Source organism: Saccoglossus kowalevskii, chromosome 18 (genome assembly GCF_978046115.1).
Source record: "Saccoglossus kowalevskii chromosome 18, keSacKowa6.1, whole genome shotgun sequence".
NCBI classification, from domain to species: Eukaryota; Metazoa; Hemichordata; class Enteropneusta; family Harrimaniidae; genus Saccoglossus; species Saccoglossus kowalevskii.
The window spans coordinates 26703112-26718075 of NC_140658.1; the positions used below are offsets into that span (position 1 = coordinate 26703112).

At 35.8% G+C, this 14964-nt stretch overlaps 2 long non-coding RNA genes across 5 annotated transcripts; one reads left to right on the forward strand and one right to left on the reverse strand.

Annotated features, from left to right (window-relative positions):
* Positions 1 to 633: 633 nt before the first annotated feature.
* Positions 634 to 8907, reverse strand: LOC102809183 (uncharacterized). 4 transcript variants are annotated; one of them, XR_014927035.1, is made up of 4 exons: positions 8755 to 8907; positions 6522 to 6729; positions 2466 to 2516; positions 634 to 2123 (listed from the first exon to the last, which is right to left on the reverse strand). It is a non-coding gene; the product is annotated as an uncharacterized LOC102809183 (long non-coding RNA). The 4 variants fall into 4 exon arrangements; XR_014927036.1 differs by having other exon boundaries at positions 6522 to 6732; positions 8755 to 8863; XR_014927037.1 differs by lacking the exon at positions 8755 to 8907 and adding an exon at positions 8614 to 8737.
* Positions 8908 to 13616: 4709 nt separating this feature from the next.
* LOC146731993 (uncharacterized) lies at positions 13617 to 14808 on the forward strand. Its single transcript, XR_014927064.1, has 3 exons — positions 13617 to 13703; positions 14109 to 14219; positions 14421 to 14808. It is a non-coding gene; the product is annotated as an uncharacterized LOC146731993 (long non-coding RNA).
* Positions 14809 to 14964: the final 156 nt, after the last annotated feature.

The window sequence follows — 14964 nt, forward strand, 5'->3', positions numbered from 1 at the left end:
TAACATCTCTAAATACGTCATGGTAAACACCTAGCTATCAACACTCTCCAAGAACAGCAACAAAAACTCACATATCATTGGAGTTTATATTACAAAGATAACATTTGTTTTAAATTTTAAACAACAGAAATTTCCAAATAAAGTTATTCGGCAGATTCTGCAGTCATGTCACATGCCATCCAATCGAAATACTCGTTATAAATGGCAATTAAATGACTGCATTACTCCTCTAAAGAAAAACAAATGTATCCACTAATGTGATTCGCCCATCATTTAGTATAAATGACTGCTAACAATGCATTTTCCACAATCCCTTTATAATTTACCATTCTCGAGTTTCATTGGAAATTATTTTTGTTGTGTGGAACAATCTTCTAGGTATTGGCTACAATTGTCCCATACTGAACAGCCAGTGACATAACGAGTAAATACTTCCACGTCAACCTCGGCTGATAAATGTATTTCATTATATTGATTCCCGGTAGGTCAGAAAAATTCCATTTATAAAATACTTATCTGATTTAGTAAAAGTGTTTTTGTAACTATAACTATGCCTACCCGCCATACACTTGTGTTTCACACTTCAACGCAAGTATACCCTCTTCCCAGAAAATTTATTAAATAACACTATGGTCTAGCAATGTTTTCATTTTATTCTGAGATCATTTTTGATTAATAAAACATGCTATAAAATGAATTGAAACTTCATTTATCCCCCCCCACACACACACACACTTTCTGGAAAAGTTGCAACAGTAACTTACCAAGTAAATCTAGAGAAACAATGTATCAAATTTTGAAAGTGCTGGGCCTCATCTATTTTTTCGCCGACAGCAAAGCACCTGGTCATCATTCCAGTGCTATACAATACATTTTCACTGCCAGGATCATACAATATTTTCATCAGTTGTCCCTGCCAGAATTGTACAATTTGTTGACACTTGGTCTATGTGCCAGTACTATATGCTTATTATTCCTGATTTAATATACCTGACAGCTGCCCGATTTATCAATATTTTATACCTGCTCACTATGCCTGCATTTTTTCACTGGACTACTATCATTTTGTTGGGCATTCCACGCAAGTTCCATTTGCTAAAGCTCAGTCAACTAAATGTTGAACTCTTAACATTTAATATAGAACTCTAAGGGATGGACTATTGGATTTTGGGAGGGTGGTCATAATTCGAAAAAAAAAATTAGATAAATAATCTTTAAAAAAATAATCACAGCAATACTTTCGGGAAAAAAATAATTTGAGAGAGGTGACTGAAAAAAAAACTAAAGTTGTTAGTTTATATATGCACTTTATTTCAACAAAATCAATTGATGTTCCACTTCGGGGATTTTGGAAACAAAAAATATTGTAAACATATTCTGTGTAAAAAAAAAAATTGGAATTTGGATAGTAAAAAAAAAAATTTCCTTGGTCTGACCCCTCCCAAGATCTAATGGTCCATCCCTAATACTAATTATTGTCTCTCAAACAGTTACATACAGTTTTGCGGTTCATTTTTTCTCCTGAGAAATACTGTCTACCAAAACACAAACATGTTTTTGTGTGTATAGCTTGTTTACAACATTTATTATTATTAATGATATCATGAAAACTTGATGACGTTTTTTCTGGATCCATGTACTTTATTAATACTTTATTAATATTGAAACTAGTTTAAGACCACAAACTAGAACTGTACATGTATATAAAGAATTAGAAAGTAAAATTTGTTGTCACAGGTACTGTCCATGCCACAAACTGGTTAAATTATATGTTGCATTTTTTAATGACGGCTAGCGAAGACAGTGTCATTCATGACTTGTTAGCTGTGGTATACTAAAATACAACACGATTTTTAGAAAGAAGGTCTAATATTATAACAAAGACACATAACACAGAATTTGTCTTAAAATTTGCCATTGACATTCACGAGTGTAATTCACAAAACAACGTAACTTCAAATATGTATGAAGTGATTCTGGTTGTTGTTGACACTGTCTTGTCTAAAATTGTATTAGCAAAGACATTTCTTCCCCCACCCCTTTTTTTCTTGTTCCCTGTCCCGACAACGGCTCCTGCTATTGTGCTATTGGATGTGACAGTGACTACTAGTTGAACGTTCAGCCTGGAATTTGGAAAAAAATAGACATAACATTGTTATTATAAATCAAACCATATAACAGATATAACAAATAATTAATACGTGTCGGTTCATTTGCTGAAGTTAATATTTTTATCATAAGTAAAAGCTACGCCGAATTCGTTAGACAATCGTGTCAACATATTTCATGTGTGTTGTGAAACCCATATAGAACATGATAAATAATTATTCAATGTCATGATGACATCACTCCGACTCACTCAACAACGTCATAAACAAAAGAAAACAATAACATATGTATTAATATCACAAACTTGCTGTATTTTATGTACGAAGTATGTGAACTGCTTGTGTGCGTAAACGTACTGTTGGGCGTGCCGCAGTTAATACAGGTTGACTTCTGGCAAAACGTTCAGCCTGGAATTTGGATAAAATAGACATAACATTGTTATTATAAATCAAATCACATAACAAATAATTAATATGTGTCGGTTCATTTGCTGAAAATAATATTTTCATCATGAGAAAATCGTGTCAACATATGTCATGTGTGTTGTGAAACCCATATAGAACATGATAAATAATTATTCAGATTCATGGTGACATCACTCCGACTCACTCAACAACGTCATAAACAAAAGAAAACATAAAATATATGTATTAATATCACAAACTTGCTGTATTTGATGTATGAAGTATGTGAACTGCTGTGTTGCTTGTATGCATAAACGTAGACCACTATAATGTATATTATGTGCGGGAAATACGGGCGATTCCAGACCTCCGACCATGGATTGCATTTCATGAAAAATTGATATCAAATAAAGCTTAGAAAGAACTCTCGTGTGCTGACGGTATTGGAGGCATGACAAACAAATACTGTATTTATTACTATATTAGAAGCACATAAAGCATTGTGTTTATCGCAGGCAAAATCATTTAAACATGTCTTGTTTTGACCATAGACTTGTCTTTGTCTAGACTTGCTTGCAGTCTGTTACGATTCCGATGAAAAATTATTGAAAAATAAATATAATTGCGTAAACGAAGAGTGGACGCAAAAGTCATATGACCGCGAAATCCCAACAGAATTGCCATCAGTGTAAGCGCCCTCGCATTACCGGCCAGATTTGGGCTTGTAAATTTGCATATTTGTCATACGGTGGGTGGAGCAGCCGAGCCACGGGTCATACCACAACTTCTCGCTGAAGGCTTTGGTATCCTAATTTATCTTTATTTTTCAAAAATTTTCCAACAGACTGCAAGCAAGTCTAGTCTTTGTCCTTTATTTGTACAGTAAGCATATGTGCTTCCAAGAGAGCAAATGATTAGGATGGGTCCAAGAACCTAATGAAATAATGACCATATGTGATGACTTAATATTTTAGTCATATACGTTGTCAGACCACAAACTTATAGCACCAGTTGCATGTCTCTCTCTGCAACAGTACTTAATACATTACAGTTATGCATATTAAGAAACACAAGTAACTAACAGGTCATTAATACAGTGGCACCTCGCTAAGTCGCGGGTGTCGGGATCCAAGCAAAAACCGCGACTTATCGAGGGACCTCGTGAAAGAGTGAGGCCGTGCATTCAAAAACATAAAAAGCACATATAAACCCTCGGTTTAGTTAATTGATGTATCATCACATGTGTCAGGCAGTGTTCAAATAAAATCATGACTATGTTTGCTGTAAACACAGCAGTGATGCAGTTTATTTTGTTTGTGTCCCATAGTATGTTGCTCGTTTGCTTTTGCTTGTGACTTCGACGGTAACAGCTTCCAATATGAACCAGTTTCATCGCAATTATAAACTAGTTTGTCAAAATAACCACCTTCATAGATAATTTCTCTCGGTTTTTCGGGAAAAGTTCTGACAGCGTCCATGTTCGCAGATCGAGCTTTGCCTTGGATTTCAACTCTGAAATAATCAGGTCTGTGGATTATCTAAACGCGTCTATGTACCTAGTTTTATTAACATTTGCTCAGTGATAGGCAAGATATCTGTGGAGCACCTAAATTAGGTAATTAGTAAGTACAAAATTTAACCCTAAACTGAATACGTATATGGCTTACCCCTAAGCATCAACATATGTATGTGCCAAGTTTCATTCAATCTGATGAGTGGTTGAGATATAGGTGGAAAAGTTCAATATTGACTAATTTATATGCAAATTAGGCAATTATTATGCACGATTTGAGTATTATCTTAGAGTGTCTATGTACCATGTTTCATTAATGGTACTTGAAAAGCAAGTGAAAATGTTTAAAATTAATATGCAAATTAGGTGATAATACCTAATCAGGTCTGCGCATTATCCCAGAGCTTCTATGTACCAAGTTTCATTGCAACCGTTCAATGGTACATGAGAAACAAGTGAAAATACTTAAATTTGGTTAATTGATATGCAAATTAGATAATTATTATGCAAAGATTTAAATTAAAATATAATCAGATCTGTGCATTATCCCAGAGCACCCATGTACCACTTTTTATTAGTCCCCGTTCGGACGCAGTCCGAAAACGGGGACTTATGTTTTGCCCTGTGTGCGTCCGTGCGTCCGTGCGTCCGTGCGTCCGTGATCACCTGTATCTCGAACATGCATGGACCGATTGAGTTCAAACTTCACTCATACATCACACATTATATGGGACATATGCACATGCATTTTTTTCATGATCCGATTAACGATAGCCGAATAGCGGCCATTTTAAGGCCGAAAATGCATCAAAATCGCACATTTTCACCATTCCGGACCCGGATCTCAGTTATGCATGGACGGATTTTGTTCAAATTTGGTACATACATTAAACATAATAGGACCTTGATGCACGTCATTTTTTTTTTTGGATCGGGTTCGAAATGGCCGACTGGCGGCCATTTTGTTTTAAAGAATTCAGTTCTGGATCCGTATCTGAGACATGCTTGGATTGATCGAGTTCAAACTTCACACACACAAGGTACATCATGTCACAAATATGTATGTGCATTTGTTTCATGATCTCATTAACGATAGCCAAATGGCGGCCGCTTTAAGGCCGAAAATGCATTGAAATCGCACATTTTCACCATTCCGGACCCGGATCTCAGTTATGCATGGACGGATTTCATTCAAACTTGGTACATACATTAAACATAATAGGACCTTGATGCACGTCATTTTTTTTTTTCGGATCAAGTTCGAAATAGCCGACTGGCGGCCATTTTGTTTTAAAGAATTCAGTTCTGGATCCGTATCCGAGACATGCTTGGATTGAGCGAGTTCAAACTTCACACACACAAGGTACATCATGTCACAAATATGTATGTGCATTTGTATCATGATCTCATTAACGATAGCCAAATGGCGGCCGCTTTAAGGCCGAAAATGCATTGAAATCGCACATTTTCACCATTCCGGACCCGTATCTCAGTTATGCATGGATGGATTTCATTCAAACTTGGTACATACATTAAACATAATAGGACCTTGATGCACGTCTTTTTTTTTTCGGATCAAGTTCGAAATGGCCGACTGGCGGCCATTTTGTTAAAGAATTCAGTTCTGGATCCGTATCCAAGACATGTCTGGATTGATCAAGTTCAAACTTCACACACACATGGTACATCATGTCACAAATAGATATGTGCCTTTGTTTCATGATCTGCTTAACAATAGCGAAATGATGGCCATTTTAAGGCCGAAAATGCATCAAAATCACGTATTTTCACAATTCCAGAACCGGATCTCAGTCATGCATGGATGGATTTTGTTCAGATTTAGCACAATGTGTTGTACATATGCAGGTGCATTTCGGTCATGATCTGCTTTGAATGTATATGTCACTCAAATATGAACGGAACGGGGACGTGTCATTGACAATGACTTGTTGAAATCTGTTTTATAGTACATTAAAAGCAAGTGAAAATGCGAAACGTCGATGCGTTGTGCAACTCACCTGCTCACTTCGCTTGATTTTGAATCTACACTCATTCACAAACGTTTCACAGTTGTATTTCAGAAGATCATATTTTATACGTGAACCTACGGCTTTCTCAGCAGCCAATATCATTTCTTTTTTTTTTCAGAAGCTTTGCGTTTAAACTGTTATTGTTGACCCTAATCTTGTCGTAGTTGCTCGCAAGATCTGCAAGTCGTTCCTTTTTTACCTCGACAGAATCAACAATGTTAACTTTGTGTAGTGTACTCACAATATTTCACGAACCATACTCCTATTTATCACCTGGTCTGAAAGTGTCAGATAATAATCTAGCTTTATTATAAATATCACAAGTGTATCAACATTAACGTTTATCGCGCTGAATTTAATTGAATCGTTTCCAACTGGTGATCATTCAATGACAAGTTGTATCATCAAATCAAATCATCTACATAAATAAGATGTTGATAGTCATAAATTATTGTTATGACTTACCACTCCTTCCACCTCTCTCACAGTTGTGAGCACAGGACTTTCATTTGGCATAAGGTGTATCACCATATCCTCTCCCGTTGAGTCACAGTTAGTTATCACTCCCCAATGCGTGTAAGACTCGTCTTCATTCCATAACTCAACTGCATCGCCAATGTAATATTCAAAGTCGTCAGACTTGCAATTGCTTGTCAGCCTCCACGACTCCATTCTACTAAAACATATATATATACATAATTCGTGTTGGACAATTTCTTTGTTACAGATTAGTTAAAGTGTGGCTGCCATCGCGTAGAGCGTTGTCTAAACAAACTATATAATATCAACAAGTTCATTTCAAACCTTAGTCCAAAGAGAATCTGGTGATCTATCTAATGTAGTTTTGTTCATATTGTATCTCCCCAAATCCTCGATTAAATACAATAACTACATCCATGACGATATTGTCAACCATGATTGTACCTGACCGGTCAATCCAAGGAAGATGTAGAAAGGATCGACTAGAGCAATAACTAGAGATCTGATTCTAGGGCGGCAGCACACAAGGAGTACGCCAGTTAGGAAAAAGATGTGGTTTACTGGTGGATATTCAAACATGGTAGGTTGTATGCACACATGACCACATCTAAATCTGTGTTGGAGAAATGTACTCATTGCTGTACTGCGCCGGGTGTATTGAGAACCATTTCGAGCACAACTCATCATAATCATTAATATACAGGGTATACCTACGTAGTGCATAAGTTTGCAGTTCAAATCTAGCAGAAAGAAGCCAATAAATTAACTAAAGTAAATATTAAAAAAAAAACAATTAACCAAAATAAAATGGAAAAGTCACCATTCAATTCGTCGGTATAAATAAACGTTTTAAGTAACAAAAATGATTGTTATTACACTAACGGTGGAAAGTATTATCTAAAATAATAATGTTTATATAATTAAAGGATGGTGGTCGTCGTGCCATGTCCTGTTCGATATGGGACTCAGAGCGACATATACAACGCATGTAAAATACATTATTTATTTACATGAAATTCGAACACGCGCTGCGTGACGACCACCGCGCTTTAACTAGTTTTCCTGGAACAACAAGCTGTATACGTTTCCTTGTTATTATACAATACATAATTGAGATAGTGCATTTTTATTCAGTTAGTGTATTCAGGGGGTTACTATTAAATAATCAGGGTGGAAACATATTTACATATTTACTCCCGTCCGAAAGTATCTAATGGTTGACCCTTAACAACGTACGTAACCTTGTCCATATTACATCTGGTATACCATGCTACTACTTAAATAAGTGTATATGAACTTGAAGAATGAAATTTTGGTTTTAAGGCAAATATTCTATGTCTCTTTCTAAAAACATAAAGTTATAGACAGCATTTCTATGTTACATTCGATTATTATGTGTCTTGTCCCGACAAACAAGAATACAAAAGTTTCCAATTTACAGCTATTCAGTCGCACTGTAGTTGTCGTTGGTTGGTAAAAATATATAGAGTTGTGAAACTACGAAAAGTTTCGTCGTAAATTTGTGTCGGAAACTCCCCAAGTCATTGAATAATTCACACCAACGCAGTCTATGACCTTTGACCGTCCATGGTTATGGTTTCTTTTTTGTGTGACTCCGCCATGGCACTATGGTAACCATATTAGTAAACGTTCACATTGAGCCACGAAAATTAGTCTTAATTTTTTTAATTTGACAATTTCGGGCACCGACATGTTGTTATTGTATAGAATAGTTTCTCAATAATTCAAGCCCCGGAAGTTCGAACTTGCGCATGAGACATACAGTGAACTGATGCATTCTTAGACACTCCACCCACTAACACCCCCACCCCACCCACTAACACCCCTACCCCACCCCCACAACTGTGCCATAGTTACGGAATAATTACGTCGGCATGAAGGCAGATGTAAAAACGTAATGCCGGCGCCAAGTGGCGAGGTTGTTATAAGTGCATTGGCGTCAATAATCAATAAACAAACAGAAAACAAAGAATAATGAAAGAAGTGTTATTTTAAAAAGAAAAGAAACTTGCTTGAATGAAATTAGCAACAGGGAGATCGCAGAAAAATAAAATACCTTGTGAAATGTTGAAATACAGCAGCTTAACAATGATAAAATCTCTACAAACAATATTCACTAAGATCTGAGAAACTGGGCAATACCCGGACAACTGGAACATTGGTGTATATAACAAACAGTTATATAGAATACGTTTACCTGCAGGTTCTTTGTTGCGCTGTTCAGTCGCACTGTGGTTGTCGATGATTGGTAAAAAGGTATGGGGTTGTGAAACTTGTACAACAACTTTTCTAAGAAAAGTTTTGTCATAAACTTTCCTTGATGTAATCGAAAACTCCCCAAGTCATTGAATAATATACACCAACGCAGTCCATTCACCATCCATTGTTATGGTTTCTACTTTGTGTCACCCAGTACTGCTTGAATAAATTTGATTGGGATAATACAAAATGTTCTATTAATAAACTACGGTGGCCCACAAGCGGCAAAACTATTATTTCTCGGCAAAAGACTATTACTTTGCGGCAAAACTACACAATATGACGACAAAACTCTATTACTTCGCGACAAAACTTTATCACTTCACAGCAAAATTCAATTATTTCACGGCAAATCACTATTACTTCACGGCAAAAGTATATTATTTCACGGCAAAACAATATTACTTCACGGCAAAACACTACTACTTCACGGCAAAACTATATTATTTCACGGCAAACACCATTACTTCACGACAAAACTATATTATTTCACGGCAAAACTCGGTTATTTCACAGCAAAACTTTAATATTACTTCACGGCAAAACTATATTCTTTCACGGCAAAACACAATTACTTTACGGCAAAACTAAATTATTTCACGGCAAAACACTATTCCTTCACGACAAAACTATATTATTTCACGGCAAACACCATTACTTCACGACAAAACTATATTATTTCACGGCAAAACACTATAATTACTTCACGGCAAAACTCCACAATTTGAAGGCAAAACTTTAATTAGTTGCGGCAAAGCCATGTTACTTCGCAACAAACACAAAATAAAGTTTATAAAAATACCAGCTTGAAGAATATTAGTTGTTGTTTCAAATTTCGCCGAAGCCTTACCTGTATTTTACCGATATATGCAGAATAATTCAAGAAAACTACACAAATTGACTACATTAACGAATATTCTAACGGTCAACGGAATGCTCAGCACAGTTGGAGGCGTGGCCTATTCAGAATGTGTCAAGAAAACCAATCACAAGACTGGTTACGAACCACTGCGATTTCACGAAACGGTAATCTGTGTTTTATGAATTTTTATAGATTTAATTTTTCATTCTTTGCATCTGATTGTTCCAGTTTTAAAATTATGGGCTCGCTGGAGTCTTCATCCCTTGTCTATTTCTTACATAAATACCAGCCGATAAACCACCCCACCCCACCCCACCCCCAATCACAGAGACTGCGTACAGTCATTGATTATATAGTTCATGGGCTCCCTGTGGTTTCTGTCAAAAGAAGCATGCTGCGCCACTCTGTAGCGCAAACCACATGCTCAAACAAACTGACCCTTCGAGGTACTTGGATAGCGTTCCCAGTTGTGTTGGATATTAACACGAAGCGCGGCATTGCTATGCATACGATGTTGCAGCAGACAGCGGTAGTGATCACAGTTACTTCCAGTGGTCATCCTATATTAAAACATTACACCACGTGCATTCTTGCTAAAAAATAATAGGCCCCCAAGGCTGGCAGCACATTGGCAAACCATACCCCCTCTTTCGGACGCAATGTAAATTTAGTACCCCCGAGAGCAGACATATTGAAGAAAAAAACACCACCGGAGTGAAGCCATCCGCCAGTCAGAGTAGTCGCCAAGCGCATCCGCCAGTCAAATTTTTTTCTGTTCATACAAAATAAAAAAAGTTACCTCTTTTTATAATCGCTGGTTCATACGGCTGTGGAAACCATTAAAAAATATTTTTCGTAAACATGACATTGACAATTTTTAGATAAAATTCATAAAACACGCTTACATTATCTAGCAATAAATAATCTTCAGTATCTATATAGTATAGAAATTATTTCAGACCTTTGGCACAATCATTATTTTGGTTGGAATTTGCAGTCAAAATGACGATGTTTAGATTCATATAACACGCTAACATTCCTCCCGACTTCAGGCGATCACAACCACAGTTTGAAAATCGATACACACGAACTAACTAGTAATAAATAATCTCCAGTATCAGTATTATAAGGAAAGTATTTCAGACCATTGGTACAATCATTATTTTGGTTGGAATTTCGGGTCAAAATGACGATTTTTAAGTCAAATTTATAAAACACGCTAACATACCTCCGGAATTCGGGCGATTACAACCACAGTTTGAAAATCGATACACACAAACTAACTAGTAATATATAATCTCCAGTATCTATATAGTATAGAAAATATTTCAGACCTTTGGCACAATCATTATTTTGGTTGCAATTTGGGGTCAAAATGACGATTTTTAGTACAAATTCATAAAACACGCTAACATTCCTCCCGACTTCAGGCGATCATAACCGCAGTTTAAACATCTATATACACGAACTAACTAGTAATACATAATCTCCAGTATCTATATAGTATAGAAATTATTTCAGACCTTTGGCACAATCATTATTATGGTTGGAATTTGGGGTCAAAATAACGATTTTTAGATTAAATTTATAAAACACGCTACAATTACAAAGGTAATATTATATTGGCTTCAAAGCCCGGTAAAGTAAAGGAATTCTCGACAAACAACCAAAAAGTTGGAGATCTATTACAAGGCTTGCCCGATACATTCGTTGCTATTGTGGACGATGTAACAGTCACATACACGTTTGTACGTGCTGGACCTGCAAGTAAAGTAATTAGATTTCATATATATTTCCATACAATTAAGTCCCTTTTCTGCTGCTCTGTTCATTTCCTTCATTGAATTTTTAGTTAACAACTTTGAAAATGTCAACTTTACTCCCACTACCCGGCCAATATGCAATATGTCTTTACCCACAGCATATCTCGCAACTATTTGGCTACATAAAGTTGTGCCATAACGTTCCACGTTCGTACTATTCTAGTAACAGTTTAATTTTCTTTGCGTCAATTTTTTCACCGCAATTGACAACTCTTTCGTATCTCTCTCTCCTCTCTTGGTTTTTATTTCGTATCTTAGTTTAAATCTACTTTTCACTGAAATCTTGCCGAACATTTTTCCCATTTCAACGTTATTTTTTACAACTATGATCGGGATATCTTTCTCCCCTGGGGTTCTTCACACGTGCCAGGGGGAATACAAGACTGTCTCTACATCACGTCCCCTTGAGGTGCGGGATCGGAAAAGTCACTTAAACCTTACAGTCAAATAAGACACACACAACAAAATACGTTTCAGCTCTCATCTTTAGTTGGTCAGTCGAGTACTCTATAAGACACAGCGCCCTGGGGAAAAGTCCCCAAGACTATCGCAAGGTTGACCCAAGACTCTCCTAGACTGCGTCAAGACTAGCCCAAGACTGCGTCCCTCCTCGTGTACTCGCCAAGACCAACTAAAACAACTTTATTCACTTACAAAGCCTTAACCAATTACAAAGAAGTATTAAGACTCTAGGGCGTAACCTTCAATCATAAAGCCAATCACACTAAGTACTGAACACGTCATATCTTTTGATTAAATTGTTCACTATATCACTAACTGCGAATACCAACTGTCAAAAATAGTAGTTCGGATAGCGACGGTTATATCGTAATTAGTTCCAAATCATTGAACCAAGTTCCATCCAGAATCTCGCATGGGCCTAAACGATGACAGATATAATGTCTATTCGCTAGTAATCAGCCAAACAAGTCGATCAACAGATACGCAAAACAAATTCATCACACAACCCTAAACTACGATGTTTTCGGATCTGCCACGCTGGTTCCCGCCTTCAAGTTCATTTATTCTTTGTTACATTTCTCCGTTTAGTGTGAAAATCAACATCTTGGTTCTCCGTGATTACATTGGTTTGAATCTCTCCATCTAAACTGAAATTGCCCACTTGCTAATCGGCTTTTAACCTTTTAAAAATGCTCAACACATCCTATACAACGTAGCTTTAGTTTCTTTCAAAAAAAGTTATTTTTAATTAATATTGATTTTCGTATATTCAGTAAATAATAATCTTCGTCTACACTTGTAATTTGTCACAATTCCACCCACCCACTTGTGAAAACCACGTTTTCAATTTTATTCATTCATTGTTTCATTCATTCATTACAGTGCAAGCAACAAACAAAAGTTATCTTTTTTTTATAACAGGTTTTCCCGCATGCATCTCCATTCAATTACAGTCGGGAGACTATCACAGCACATTTTCATTCACCAGTGGTTAGCTTACCAGATGTGCAGACCAGCCCAAACAAACGTCGTGTTGCTGTAAAAGCTAAAGTCAAAGAAGTATGTATTTTCCTTGGCCAAAAAATATTAAAAATAGTTTTTACTTTTTACTTTTTGTCATAACAAACTAGTAAAATGTTCAGCCCACCATGTAATCATCTCAAATAAGAAACTTTTTGCTAGTAAGTTTGATAAAAGTATAAAACCTGATTTATCAGCTACAGCTTAAACTATTATTTTGGTCAATTTTAAAATGTTTACATTTCTAATCTTTCATGTGTGTAACATAGATCAAAGATATGGTTGTAGGACCACACTACAAAAGAAGCTTGGTAGTTCTAACAGATGGGTTTGATAGAACAGTAGAAATGAAGTTGTGGGGCAAACATGCCGAAAGTTGTACCCTCACTGCCAATGAGGTTGTTTTAGCCAAACCACTAGAAGTCAGTTTGTTTAACAAGAACAAGCCAAGTCTGGATACCACTCAAGATACCTCTATAGAGGCAAGTATTCTACTGTTTCTTGCTAATTTCAATATGCTCTTTTATATAAACAGACATATCCCAAATATATTATACATTTTTACATCCTACAATACTTAGGCCATATTGCTTTGAATCTAACATGCATATCACCGGTTCATTAATACAATTACTAAATTGTTAATTTCTAGATAGAAGACATGAATCAAGATGAAAACCCAAAACCCGAAAATGTTAAAGTCATTGCATTTACTGACAAGTAAGTTTGTAAAGAGTTTATTTATACTGTACTCCCATTAACTGAATACAATTATAGCAAAAAACATGCTACACTTAATATCTAGCCCAATTCATTGCACTGATTACCATAAAATCAATCAGATGCACACACATTGTCTTTAAACCAAAATATACTAATACCATCAGAGAAACGAAAGTAATTTTTGTAAACCTTATCCAGCAACATAAAGCTGACAAAACATTTATATTAATTGTAAGCATAAATCATAAAGGTACTCTACAATATAGCCATAGTTCATTAAAGTGGTTTCCTGTACACTTCTTAAATTACACATGTGTATATTTCGCATTCTTTGTTGCATCTGAAATACCAGTTTTCCTTTACAAGCTTGTATTTTCTTCGCTATATTTTTTATGTTTCTAGTGAAATATTTACTGAAGATGGCTGTGCATTGAAAAATGATTTGCCGTTCTCGGTGAAACTGACCATCACTGGAAATGCAATTACCGAAGTTCATGAAGATTAAGAAGCACTGTAAGTTTAACTTTTGGTAAAAAAGTTGTTATTGTTTATTTCTTAATAATTTTTAGACCATGCAAAGAAAACACACCAATGGACGCTAAAAATCTAATGAGCCACAACAAAAAATGTTTATATTTAAGTTACTAGTGAGTTGGTTAATTAATCGTTTCTGCATGGTTGTTTACCAAACAAAAGTAATGTTTTATTCTTTAGTTTTCACAGGGAAGCCATAGAACTGTTATTACAAACCTTATTGGTCCCTTGAAGAGCTGCAACAACAAATGGCAGGTCAAATTTTTGGAGGTGTTTTTGAAGTTTAGAATAGTCTTTATTAACAATTTTTAGGTACTTTATTATATTTCCCCAACAATAACCATGTTATATATTTCTGAACAACATTACAAGAGTTGCTACATTGTTGTATTTCTGAACATTACAAGTAAATAACACTTCTTACATTGTTGTATTTCTGAACATAAGTAAATAACTGTTGCTACATTGTTCTATTTCCGAACATTACAAGTGAATAACACTTGTTACATTGCATTTCCGAACAACATTACAAGTAAATAAGTTACATCTCAGAATAAATATAATATTTACAATCAAATAGAGTTGCTTGTTTCCATTTTTTAACTAACTCTGGTTTAGGCGGGTCACATCAGCACTATTTATTGCTTCTTCCAAAGCAATAAGTAGTACGCAAGGACATACAGGCTTAAGTGGTACCAGGCGCTCACTCCTTCAACACAACTCT